The following is a 13,181-nucleotide window of genomic DNA, read 5'->3' as shown; positions in this document are numbered from 1 at the left end:
TCACTGCAGCCTCGACCTCCTTGGCTCAAGCGATCCTCCCACCTCCGCTTCCCGAGTAGTTGGCACTATAGGTGCAAACCACCACGCCTGGCTGTTTTTTGTATTTTTTGTAGAGACTGGGTCTCACCACGTTGCCCAGGCTGGTCTCAAAGTCCTGGACTCAAGTGATCCTCCTGCCACAACCTCCTAAAGTGCTAGGATTACAGGTGTGAGCCACCATGCCTGGCCAAGGGTGTCTTTTAAATGAAAGTAGGGGCTGGGCGCAGTGGCAACTACTGGACTTAGGCCTTATTACTATTATTGTTATATTATCCATAGTTGCCATGTATTGAGTCGTGTCTGTATGCTGCAAATTGTACTGAGCCATGTGTATGCATTATCTTATTTAATCTTGTTTTTTTTTTTTTTTTTTTTTTTGAGACAGTCTCACTCTGTCATCCAGAATGGAGTGCAGTGGCGCAATCTCGACTCACTGCAACCTCTGCCTCCCAGGCTCAAGTGATTCTCCTCTCTCATCCTTCCGGGTAGCTGGGATTACAGGTGCCAGCCGCCACGCCCAGCTAATTTATGTATGTTTTCAGTAGAGACAGGGTTTCACCATATTGGTCAGGCTGGTCTGGAACTCCTGACCTCAAGTGATCTGCCCGCCTCGGCCTCCCAAAGTGCTGGGATTACAGGCATGAGCCACCACACCTGGCCTAATCCTGGTATTATTTACATTTTAAAACGTTGAAGACTGTGAGACCAGGGAGGTCAGTTCACTTTTTGAAGTCACGCAACCAGTAAGTGAGGAAGCCAGGAATATCCCCGGTCAGTCTCGCCCCTGCACCTGCCCTCGTAAGCTTGGCATTATGCCTCCCCTAGTACTGAGGGAAAAAGCTCTACTTGCACCTTGGTGTTAGCTGAGAACTATTAAAATAATCACTTGCAGTGTTCTGAAGGTGAAGTTCTCATGTAACAACATAACGCAAATAACTAAGAATCAGTTTTAGTTTCAAAATGTTACTGCAAATGTGGGTCCTCCTTTCCATACATTTGGTTTAAGAAGGATGTTTGGATAACCAAAAATGACCTTTAACAAGTCAAATGAAGAAGCTGTGAAGAACCAAGATAGGAAGAGGCCACTCAGGACTTCATCAAAGTTACAGTTTACCCTACATTTTTCATGGTCTTTATTTAGTTGTTTTTGAGATGGAGTCTCCCTCTGTCGCCAGACTGGAGTGCAGTGGTGCAATCTTGGCTCACTGCAACCTCCGCCTCCCGGGTTCAAGTGATTCTCCTGCCTCAGCCTCCCGAGGAGCTGGGATTACAGGCACGCGCCACCATGCCCCATTAATTTTTGTATTTTTAGTAGAGACGGGGTTTCACCATGTTGGCCAGGCTGGTCTCGATCTCCTGACCTTGTGATCCACCCGCCTCAGCCTCCCAAAGTGTTGGGATTACAGGCGTGGGTCACTGGGCCCGGCCTTTCACTGTCTTAAAAATACTTTACTTCAATACACTGTGGTAAGAATTGAATCTGGCTGATAGATCTCTGGCAACAAGGGCAGACTGTAAGTTTTCTGTTATTCTGGAAAGTGGGTTTGTGTGGGGCCCAATGCTGAGTAACACCTAGGAAGTTCACTTCCTCCAGCTCTTACAAAACAGGGTCAACTGCCCCAAGTTTTATAAATATGAGGCGAGTCTCTGACTAGAACTCAGTTATGGTCCTTCACTGCCCAGGCAATTTTAAAACTTGACCCTAATCTAAAGCACACACATAGAACTTTCTGCCTCTGGAGTTGTCAATGCTTCTGAATCGTGAGCTCCAATCCTCAGTTTTATTGATTGCTTTATTTATTTATTGTGTTCATTTTTATTTTCTTACTCTATGGACATGGCTTTGTTTGGCTAGACACAGAGTCCAGTTTAACTTGCCTTCAATAAGGACATCCTGTATCTCCTCTAACTCAAATGAAAAGTCTATTTGTTTATTGGCCATTGTACCCAATTCCATGCCAGCTTTTTAACAAATTGTATAAATTGGGATTCTCAGATCAGCATTTGACATAAGGAACAGATGAGCTTTAAATAATAATTCCACAATCGGCTGCTACTGCCATAATTTTTGCTTTATGGTAGCAAGAATAATATCAAATCATTTGCAACTTTTATTGACCTATCCTCAGCTATGGGCCCTGGCTGAATTGATCGGGCACTGCTCTTCTGCTTCATGGGTCAGAGCTGTGGGAACAACTTTCCTGAGGGCTGATCCAGGCTGGGCTCTGACACCATGTACTTTTCCACTCATTAAAAAAAAAAAAAATCTGATGCCATCTTTGGATGAACTGGTTGCATAGCCTCCCTTGCTATTAGGAAAAAAAAAAAAAAAAAAAAAAAGGAGGCTGGGCATAATCATTCATGCCTATAATCCAAGCACTTTGGGGAGGCCAAGTCAGGAGGGTTGTTTGAGGCCAGGAGTTTGAGACCAGCTTGGGTAACATAGCAAGACCCTGTCTCTACAAAAAACTTAGAAGATTAGCCAGGCATGGTGGAGAACATCTCTAGTCCCAGCTACTCGGGAGGCTGACGTGGGAGGATCATTTGAGCCCAGGAGGTTGAGGCTACAGTGAGCTATAATAAGGCCACTGCACTCCAGCCTGGGTGACAGAGCAAGTCCTCCCTCAAAAACAAACAACCCTCCCCCCCCAAAAAAAACCAGAAAAACAAAAACCACACTCACACAAAAGAAAAAGGAATATTCTTTCTTACTCTAATGATATAGTTTAATTTTCTTGGACAGGGCATGGTTTGTATTTGTACAGCAGAAGCTATTAGCTAATTATGGACAGAAAGAAAGGCTACAGATCAAAAACCTCTGATGTTAGTTGTTACCTAGGCAGGTATTCCCAAGTTCATAAGTAAGGAGACAACCACACTGTCTGAAATTCAATTCCCTAAATTTGCTTATACAGAAACTTTTATGGTTACTGCAAGCTCCTTCTCCACTGTAAAGTGGGAATCCATGTAGTAAGTGGGCCATGGGCTCTGTTCCTCCATCTTGGTGAGCTGTGTTAAAACAAAACAAAAATGAGTTAAAAGTTGAGAGCCTCATATCTTACTCAGCCATCAATAAAGAATGGCAGCTGCACCCCAGGCACTTGCCAAAGATTACAATTCCGAGCTCACTATCACTAATATTTATTAAAATGTCAGTGCAGAGAACAACCCAGAGTTGTTTAAAATGCATGCAGTCCACCTGAGCTCCCAGATATGACGAAATCCATCCCTAGGCTAGGTCCAGTTAGCAGGCAACCCGGTGTCTCAGCTGGACTATGTTGCCTTCCCCACACCCACCACAGTTCCAGTAGAATTACATTTACCATATCTTGTGCTTTAGTGAGATTCCATCATTTCTATGGGAAAACAGAGCCCCTCTACCTGATGTTGGGTTTGTTATGCAAATTATTTATTACATCATACATCCTACAGCCCATACATGGTGGGAATGTAAGTAATCACGGTTTACGTGTTTTGCTTCATTGTTGAATTCACTTTGTTGCATACTTGATTTCTAGATCCTTCCCCCACTTTCGATTTATTTTCTCTTTCTAATATTTTACACATCCTAGGAATCTGTCTGAAATCCTTTCTACAAGGTTTCTAGAGTCCTGTGGGACTTGGCATTTAGTAGGCATACAGTAAATATCTGTTGAATAAAAGTGGAAGATACAGAAATTAAAATGAGAACATTCATTTCTCCCTCACTTGGGTTCCCTCAACACTTCGGGATAAAGTTGGTGCTCATGATTCTGTGTACACTCATTGATCATGAATTGCTCTTGCACTGTGAGAGTAGGGCTCCTTTATCTTACTTCATTATCTGCTCCTTGAGGACAGAGAGCATAACATCTACTTCTTGTGTACTTTGAACAGTGCTCTGCACACAGCAGGTACTCAATATATGCAAATTAGATGAATGCCCCACAGCCTGGATGTGCAACCCACCTTTTTGGGAGTGAGAAGGTCACTACCCCATCGTCCAGCTGCTATTATCTAAAGCTAACAGCACTTGGTGTTCCCATTTATATTAGCTCACTCACTTTGGGTCATACTGCCCACAGTAGAGATGGGAGGCTCTAGTTTTTTCTTCTAGGCATGCGTAGTGGACATCTGTTGCCTCTGCCTGCCCAGCATCTACTTCCCCTTCTGCTATTAACGCCACCACCATTCTTCTTTGGAAATGAATGCTGCCCCACTCTTAGTGCATGTGGCTTAGATGGGTTATGGGTACATGATCCAGGCCTGGCTAATTACAGCATTCCATCCTCCTGGCCAGAGTGATTGGTTCCAGGATGAAGTCATGACCAAAGCCATGACCCAATAACTCAATTCCAAATATTGTGTTGAAACTGTTGAACTAAGAAGTTCTTTTTCTTGGCCAGATGTGGTGGCTCACATCTGTAATTCCAGCACTTTGGGAGGTCTAGGTGGGTGGATCCCTTGAGGTCAGGAGTTCGAGACCAGCTTGGCCAACATGGTGAAACCCCGTCTATACTAAAAAAAAAAAATACAAAAATTAGCCAGGCATGGTGGTGTGCGCCTGTCTGAGGCAGAAGAATCACTTGAACCCAGGAGGCAGAGGTTGCGGTGAGCTGAGATCACACCACTGCACTCCAGCCTGGGTGACACAGCAAGACTCTGTTTCAAAAAAAATGTTTTTTTTCTTGCCGAGTTTACCAAGGCAATAGGCTATAACCTTCTAGCTGTCAAAGCTACCTAATTGAAAAATCCAATTAAATAAACAAACATTAATCATAGAAGAGCCTAGAGATGAATAAAAAATTAGCCTTGATGACAATGGACACTGGATCCAGCTGTACCTGAACACCAGTTTTAATTGAGTTTTCTGTCAGTGCAATTAAAAGCATTTTTTTTTCTTGAGACAGAGTCTCACTCTGTTGCCCAGGCTGGAGTGTAGTGATGCGATCTTGGCTCACTGCAACCTCTGCCTCCTGGGTTCAAGTGATTCTCCTATCTCAGCCTCCTGAGTAGCTGGGATTACAGGCACCCACCACCATACCTGGCTAATTTTTTTTGGTATTTTTAGTAGAGACGGGGTTTCACTATGTTGGACAGGCCGGTCTCGAACTCTTGATCTCTGGTGATCCACCCACCTCGGCCTCCCAAAGTGCTGGGATTACAAGCATGAGCCACCGCGCCCGGCCTCAATTAAAAGAATTTTAACTAACAGGGTTCATTTTCATTATGTGGTTTCCTCATAGGCCAGCTGAAGTCTCAAAGGCCATAATCATAGGCCCTGTGCTTACAGAACAACACTGTGGCTGAGAACCAAAATATTTGTGTAAACTTATCCTGCATTTACTATGGTTCAATTAAAAGTAATTTTAAACTCTTGGCCAGACACAGTGGTTCACACCTGTAATCCCAGTGCTTTGGAAGGCTGGGGTGGGAGAATTGCTTGAGGCCAGGAGCTTAAGGCCAGCCTGGACAACAAAGTGAGACCCCCGTCTTTACTAAAAATAACATAAAAAAAAATTTAAACCCTCCTACAACATGGCAAAGGTGTATACTAGGTTGTGTGAGAAAAGTTCTAGACACAGGTGTCTAAGTGTGGTGAGCAGGGTGTTAAGAGCTGTTCAGTGTGGCACAGGGCCTGGTGCTGTAGGTGTGGCATGGAAATATTTTGATGGAATTGTGCTTTGATATGATGCCATTCACTTTTTTGAAGGCAAAATGGGGTGAAGAGAGGAGGCTGCTGGGGATAGGGAAGCTAACCATAGGGAATTATGGAGGGATATCTAAGAATAGTGTTACTTCCTTTAGTCTAGGTAATGTTTTCACTTTTGTCACCCACCAATAACCCATTATGATTTGTCCAACACAAGGAACATCCTACATTCTAATGCAAGTCCAGAAAAAAAGACAGAAATAACCCTGGGCCACTGTGGGAGTTCTTTTTTGAAGGAGGCTGAGGTTGGGAAAAGTAATCCTTCTCTAGGAATAGATCATAACGGAGACCTGCTAAGCCCAGATGGGCACCCAGGACTTCTTTAGGCTGTAAGACCAGCACTTCTCTCTTCTAAAGAAGAGGTCAGTTCTTTCTCAGCTCTCCACTCACCCTGTTTTGTCCAAAGAGCTCTGCTAGTTCTTGCAGCAAGGTTTATGTTGAACGGGTTCCAGTGGTGAGGTCACCCTCATGGAAGGTTTCCATATATGACATGCCTCTGCTGCTACGCCCAAGAGCTTTCCCAAGCCCCTGTCACTGATGCTGTCCAAGAATAAGGTCTGGCTGGATTCCCACATTGAAGGGGCAATGAAGTTTTGGTTTCTGAAAATAGAAGGTATTGTCTTTTCTGTCCAATTATAAAAGCAATCCATGTTCTTTGTAGTACATTTGAAAAAATTCGAAAAAGGATATGGGGGAGAAATGAACAGTCGTCCCATAATTCTATCACCTACAGATAACTAATATTAATATTTTAATGTACTTCTTATTCATAGTTTTTCTGAATACATGTATTTATGTATATTTTAGGAAGGCAGCATTGCAGTGTGGTTGAGTGTGGGTTTGAAAGTCTGACACTATTCATTTGGAGTTCTGTGGCCTTGGGCAACTTAAACTCTTTTAAGTCTTACTTCCTTCAACAATAAAGTTTGCTGATTCTTAATCTAGTCCTCGGTCAGTATCAAATTATTTTAACTTATAGGTTTATAATAAGTGTTATCTGGTAATAAAATTTCTCCCAACATCTTTTTTCTTTCAATTTTTAAATGTTATTTCACATATCCCAGATTAATTTTAGAATAATCTTTCAAGTTAAAAAATGATACTTTTTAGTAGACTTGCATTTAAATTTTTAGATTAAAGAAGACAGAGCATCTTTAAAACATTGTCTTCCTCTAATAGAATACCGATAGTGTGTCTGTCTTTCCATTTATTTTCTTCATGTTCCTCTGAAAAGCTTAGTGGTTTTCTTCATACAAGGCTTGCACATTTCCTGTTAACTTTGTTCCAAAGTATTTTGTATTTTTAGTTGCTAGGTGCTGAATTAGATTGTTTTATTTTCCCCAATCACAAGTGGCTATTACCTGTACTGGAAAGCTATTTTCAAAGTTTTAAAATGTATCTTTTAGTGAACAGCATTGTGCCTTCCTCTTAACAGGTCTGACCATTTTTCAGAATTTATTATCTTCAGATTTCTAGGTAGATACTTAGCTTCTGGCCCAAACCTGTCTGCTTTCTAGTAGTATACTCTTTATCCTGCTTCATTGCATTGGTTAGATTATCCTTTCAGGACACTGTTCAATAATAGTAGTTAGAATGGATCTATGTTGTCCCTGACATCAGTGTTTGCTTATTAAGTATGATGCTGGGTGTTATATATCAGAAGATTTATTTTATCATGTTAACGAAGCTTCTTTTTTTTTTTTTTTTTTTTGAGTCAAGGCCTCTCTCACCCTCGTCCATGCTGGAGTGCAGTGGCGCTATCACAGCTCACTATAGCCTTGACCTCCCTGGGCTCAGGTGATCCTCCCACCTCAGCTTACTGGGTAGCTAGGACCACAGGCATGCACCAATGCCTGGCTAATTTTTTGTAGAGACAGGGTTTCACTATGTTGCCCAGGCTGGTCTCAAATCCCTAGTCTTAAGTGATCCGCCCACGTCAGCCTCCCAAAGTGCTGGGATCACAGATGTACGCCACTGTGCCTGGCCCTTTCTTTCCTTATTAGGGGAGTTTAAAAAATAAATGTTGATTTTCATCTTAAAAAAATTTTTTTATGAGACTCTTGTTTCTGTTTGTTTCCTTTGACCTACTCATGTGATATATCACTGGATTTCTTTTAATGAGGCCACCATTACATTCTAGGGACAAAAATCACCAAACGCCTCAGGGCTCTCAGAGTCAGGTAGACCTGGGCTGCCCTCTGACTCATCACTTTCTAGCAGGGGAATCATGGGCAAGTCCTACATGAGGATGCATAATACATGCTGGCAGTTAGGATACTTTATTCCTTTACTAGATAGATGATTTTTTTAGTGTTCTATTTAGAATTTTTGCATCTACATTATTTATTTTGGTGTGAAGTGTGTGTGTGTGTACACAATTTATGAGACCGTGCTCACAAAAATGACCCATGTCATTTACTTAATTTCTGCTTTTTTTTTTGAGACGGAGTTTTGCTCTTGTTGCCCAGGCTGGAGCCCAATGGCGCAATCTCGGCTCACCACAACCTCCGCCTCCTGGGCTCAAACAATTCTCCTGCCTCAGCCTCCCAAGTAGCTGGGATTACAGGCATGTGCCACCACAGCCGGCTAATTTTGTATTTTTAGTAAAGATGGGGTTTCTCCATGTTTGTCAGGCTGGTCTTGAACTCCTGACCTCAGGTGATCCACCCGCCTCGGCCTCCTAAAGTGCTGGGATTACAGGCGTAAGTCACCGCACCCGGCCAATTTCTGCTTTAGTACTTATTTCTTTCCCCCTGGTCTCCTAGTATATTTTATTATTCTTTTTCTAATTTGAGTCCAATGCTTAATTCATATCTTTTGATTCTTCTTAAATAACGAAACCATTTAGAGTTCTAAATTTCCTTCTCTGTATAATTTGTAGAAATTACAGAAATTTTAATTTGTGATATTGTATTATCATTCATCTCTAAATAAAAGATGAATGATTATATATGTAGTTTTTCTCATTTGCCTTCCTTCTAGAGGTAACCTTCTATGATTGTTATTTATTTATTTTTTTTAGACGGAGTTTCGCTCTTGTTGCCCAGGCTGGAGTGCAATGGCGTGATCTTGGCTCACCACAACCTCCGCTTCCCAGGTTCAAGCAATTCTCATGCCTTAGCCTCCCGAGTAGCTGGGATTACAGGCATGCACCACCACGTCTGGCTAATTTTGTATTTTTAGTAGAGACAGGGTTTCTCCATATTGATCCGGCTGGTCTCAAACTCCCGATCTCAGGTGATCCACCTGCCTTGGCCTCCCAAAGTGCTGGGATTATAGGCGTGAGCCACCGAGCCCAGCTGATTGTTAATTTTTAATTTGTACAATCTTTAAACATCAATATTTAAAATGTGCTCACATTTGCTGCACTTCTCCCAAAAAAGCAAAGCCTTACCATTTATTAATTGGATGATTTTGGACAAGTCTGTGCGTTTATTCATATCTTATTCCATGTCAGGGGACTCAGTACAAAGGTGAAAAAGACAAAGTTGCTGTTCTCAAGGAGTATACTTTAGACACATAAGCTAGCAATAAACAAACAGGATGATTTTAGCTCATGACAGGGCTACACAGACAGTAACAGTGATAAGATAGAGTGATGGGGAAGAGGTGCTTAAAATGGGGTTGTCAGGAAAGGCCTCCGCTAACCACCAGATCTCATGGGCTCATCTTGAGATTTAACCCAGCAAACCTCTTCTGAGCCAGTTGGCACCACTGATCTCCCTCCCCTCCTTTAAACTGTTGCCTTCCTTGATTTCTGTGACAAGATACTGGTGTCACTATCTCCTTGTCTCCTCCTACTTTCCAGCTGCCTCTTTCAGCCTTCTATGCAGGCACATCTTCTTTTGACCACCCATTAAATTAGCTGTTGGCCAGGACAATCATCCCTCCTGGTGGCTGGAAAGAAAGCTCAAGTGCAGCACAGGCCCAGCATATGATGCTGAGTCAAGTTCAGATGGCTTCCTACAAGGTGACATAGAGCTTCTCCAGGCTAGGACACAGGTCCACCTGGCTTCCTAACACATTATTCAACACCAAGGAACAGCTAAGCAATAAGGTTAAGTGCCTATCCTGACTGCAAGGTATGTTACACAGTGCATAAAGCAAACATGATTCTTACCCTAATGAAATTTATAGGATAGTTCAGAAACATGACTTACATAAAAGACAACATGAAAACACCGCAAAACAACAAAAACCACACACAACAAATTGTGGGAAACAGACTATAGCTGCCACTGGAGTTCAAGGAAGGAAGACCTCAGAGTGAACCTACCAGTGAGGGAAGGCACTAAAGGAACTGGAAGGACAGAGCCCATGGTTATGTAGTGTCACAGTGCTGGATTCTGGATCTAACAGGCTGATTGAATGATGCTGGACACACCCTGTAAGTTAAGGCCCAGCTTCTAACCTCAAACAGGCTAAGGTGAACTAAAAATTGAACCCTGGATTGAGTGAAGACTTCAGTGAAGAGGGCCAATGTTCTGCCCTTCCTTCATCTCAAGAAGTAGTTGGAACAACAAAAGTGGGAGGTTCAAACAAGAGTGGGCTGGAACCAAGGGAAAATAGAGATGATGTAATTTCTTTAGGTCCTGGGTCTGCTCTGGGTCTTAGGGAGAATGAGTAGAAATTTGGACTGGTTCTTGAGGTCCTCAGTTTTCCTGCAAAAACATCAAGGTAGACCAGATAGCTTTGGAGTCAAAGCCTAGCTAGTGCTAAGGAATGTGGATCTGCCCAAAGATTCCTCTAGCTGTATGCTGAATGGGGCAGAGGTCCAGAAGATAGAAGCAACCGCACCCCAACTGTAACATTTCAAGAAAGACAAGTAACAAATCCCTTATATCTTTGCAGCGTCTTTCAACTAACATAGGCCTCATATGCATATAGATGTCATTCTGTCATCATTTGAGGTAGGCATATTAGACTGATCCCATTTTATAGATTTTAAAGAAATTTAGGAAGTTAAGTGATTTGCTGGTGAATGTGTAGCTGGGCCTAGAAGCAAAGTCTTAAATGTTCAACCTGGCACTTCCTCTGGAGAGGATAATATTCCAATAGTCCTGATCTAAACAGGATTTCCAGTGCCCCAAGCAAAGCTCCTCAGAAAAAGACATGATCCTTGACTCAGAAGTTCTACTCTGGGCTCACATGCTTGAAAGATCCTTGGACAAACTGGTCTCCAAACTCAGGTGGGGTTAAAACACTGAGATATGAGGGATGGGAGGCACAATATCAATAGCTGACTCTATTTTCTAGGGAATAACATCTACTCTGGTCCTAAAACTGTGTTCTCAAAATCCATTGGAAACATATCAAAATTGCAGGATTCACCAGACTTTCACTCATTAAAGCTTTGCTCCTAGTAGCCTCCATTCTTCTCAACCCCAATACGAAAAATTTCTCTTTCAACTGGGGTAACTAAAATCCCAAAGAAGCCATCAACAGTGAAAGGGGATAGGCACTTACAATTTTAAATTCTGTGGTACCAAAATGAAAGCTGAAATCCTTGCCTCTCAAGCAAGAAAATCCACAATGACACTGGCCCAAGGGAATGTTTCTCTCATGCTGCCTTTTATAGTATCTGGTACTCAAGACAATATTACAAAAGCTTAAGGGTTTCTTCTTCTTCCCCTTTGGTTCCATTTAACAAGGAGTGTGTGAAAGTGATCATCTGAAAAAACCCAGCTCTGCTCTGACCCCCAGCAAAGCAGCTCCTCTGATTCTCTCTGCACCTGGCCTATGGCACTTTTGTGGGTTTGTGCCTCCCAGGGCAACTGGGACATTGTTTGGCAACCTGACAATGCTTTTGTATCCCCTCTCAGCCCAGAACACTAGGTATGGTACTTGTGCAGCTTGCAAGAGTGGAAAAGTCTCCTGGTCTTTGAGCCTCAGGAACCCAGGAGTCAGTCCCTTTAGCCAAATAGTCATCACCCTTTCAATACAATGTCTTTCCTCAGGTTTTGTGGTCTTAGTCCCTTTTATCCACAGTATTCCTTTCCTCTTTTCCCGACCGCCCTGGCTCCTCCTCTTTCTCTCCAGCCTATCCAGTCTCAGGGCTTCCTTGTGGGCTGGCTTGATTCCATGTCTCCTCCACAGAGGTAAGATGAAGACAGAGACACTTAGACCATCCTATGCAGAGTGCCTCTGCAGTGGCTAGGCTGCAGCAGATATGATGAGGGATCTACAGACTGATTTCCTGCACCCATCTAGCCACTAAGATATCTTGTGCATAGAGGAAGAGAAAAGAAAATATAGCAGTTTGGCGATCAGTCTGTGATCAATGTGGTTGCAATGTATGATATGTCGTTGACCTGGCTGAATGTCTTTGGTGGGCAGAGATTGATAAGAGAGCTCACAATTCTTAGGTATCAAGGACCAAAGCAGTGGTTGTCAACCCTGGTTGTACTTGAGAATTCTAGCAGCTTGAAAGACAAATGCAGAAACAACATCTGGGGCTCCACCCCAGAGATTCAGCTTTAATTGGTGGGGGGTAGAACACAGGCATCAGTATTTTTTAAATTGCTCCCTAGGTATTTGAATGTATAGCCAGGGGTAAGAACTTTAAGTGGAAAGTTCTAAATAAAAGCTAAATTTAGATTTTCGGCAATGGGAAGCTATTGCAGGTTTTTGAGCAAGAGAGAAAACATGAACATGGCTGTAACGTGAGAAGCTTCTCCTGATCAAAGTGTGCAGAACAGACTGAAATGAAGAAATGCTAAAAACAAAGAGACTTGGTAAAAGCCAATGGCTACAGTCGAAATAAAAGGTAAGAAAGCCCTAAGCTAAGTGGTAGACAAAGAATGGGAAGAAGGGGATGGATTTCCCAAAAGCACAGGACTGGGCAATTTCAGGACTGTTTAGAGCAAGGTGGAACAGCCAGGCTGCTCTGGGCCGCAGCAGGAAATGGCTTGCCCAAGCTCAACTGGCCCCCAGACCCACCCATACCAAAACAGCAGAGAAGGAATTTCCACTATATGGGGAGTTAAGAACCCAAGAGAAGTAAAAGAATATAGAGAACTGGGCTCTTTCAGGGGACAAGTTCAAGGACCACTAACCTAAGCAATAAAGACTGAGACAAAACTTAAAAATGAAGGAAACTTTATGCATTCACAGATTCTCCCTCCCCCCACCTAGAATTCTGATAAAGAATAAATCACTCTTCTCCTAGCCAAAGTATTTACTCTCCTGCCCTCACTCGAGGTGTCACAAATGACACCATTAATTCTAGGCCACCTAGAACACCAGGCTCAGCTCACAGAAAAATGCAGTATCAATTGCCACTTCAAGCGTCTTCCTAGGTACTGCCTTAGTCAGAAAAGAACAGCCAACACAATGAAATTGGTAGGGTGGGGTGGCTGGGAAATGTAATCATTTATTGGAGTGTAACCTGGTACTCCAAACAAAGGCTTCATTATCCTCAGCCAAAAGCATGGAGGGCATAAGGAGGAAG

The 13,181-nt window shown here is 42.8% G+C and overlaps 1 protein-coding gene across 5 annotated transcripts in view; it reads right to left on the bottom strand.

Annotated features, from left to right (window-relative positions):
- Nucleotides 1-2,740: 2,740 nt before the first annotated feature.
- The window catches only part of STAMBP (STAM binding protein), a 45,015-nt gene continuing 34,574 nt past the window's right edge, over nucleotides 2,741-13,181 (bottom strand). For 3 of the 5 annotated variants that reach the window (XM_063617512.1, XM_063617514.1, XM_063617513.1), the window contains one exon: nucleotides 2,741-3,048. The gene's annotated coding sequence lies outside the window, so the exon portion shown is untranslated. Of the gene's footprint in view, nucleotides 3,049-6,121; nucleotides 6,332-13,181 lie in introns of all 5 variants that reach the window. The other 2 variants (XR_008651031.2, XR_008651033.2) reach the window with 1 other exon arrangement.

Source organism: Symphalangus syndactylus, chromosome 14, assembly GCF_028878055.3.
Source record: "Symphalangus syndactylus isolate Jambi chromosome 14, NHGRI_mSymSyn1-v2.1_pri, whole genome shotgun sequence".
In the NCBI taxonomy this organism is placed as follows: domain Eukaryota; kingdom Metazoa; phylum Chordata; class Mammalia; order Primates; family Hylobatidae; genus Symphalangus; species Symphalangus syndactylus.
This window is presented reverse-complemented; position numbering and strand designations above follow the sequence as displayed.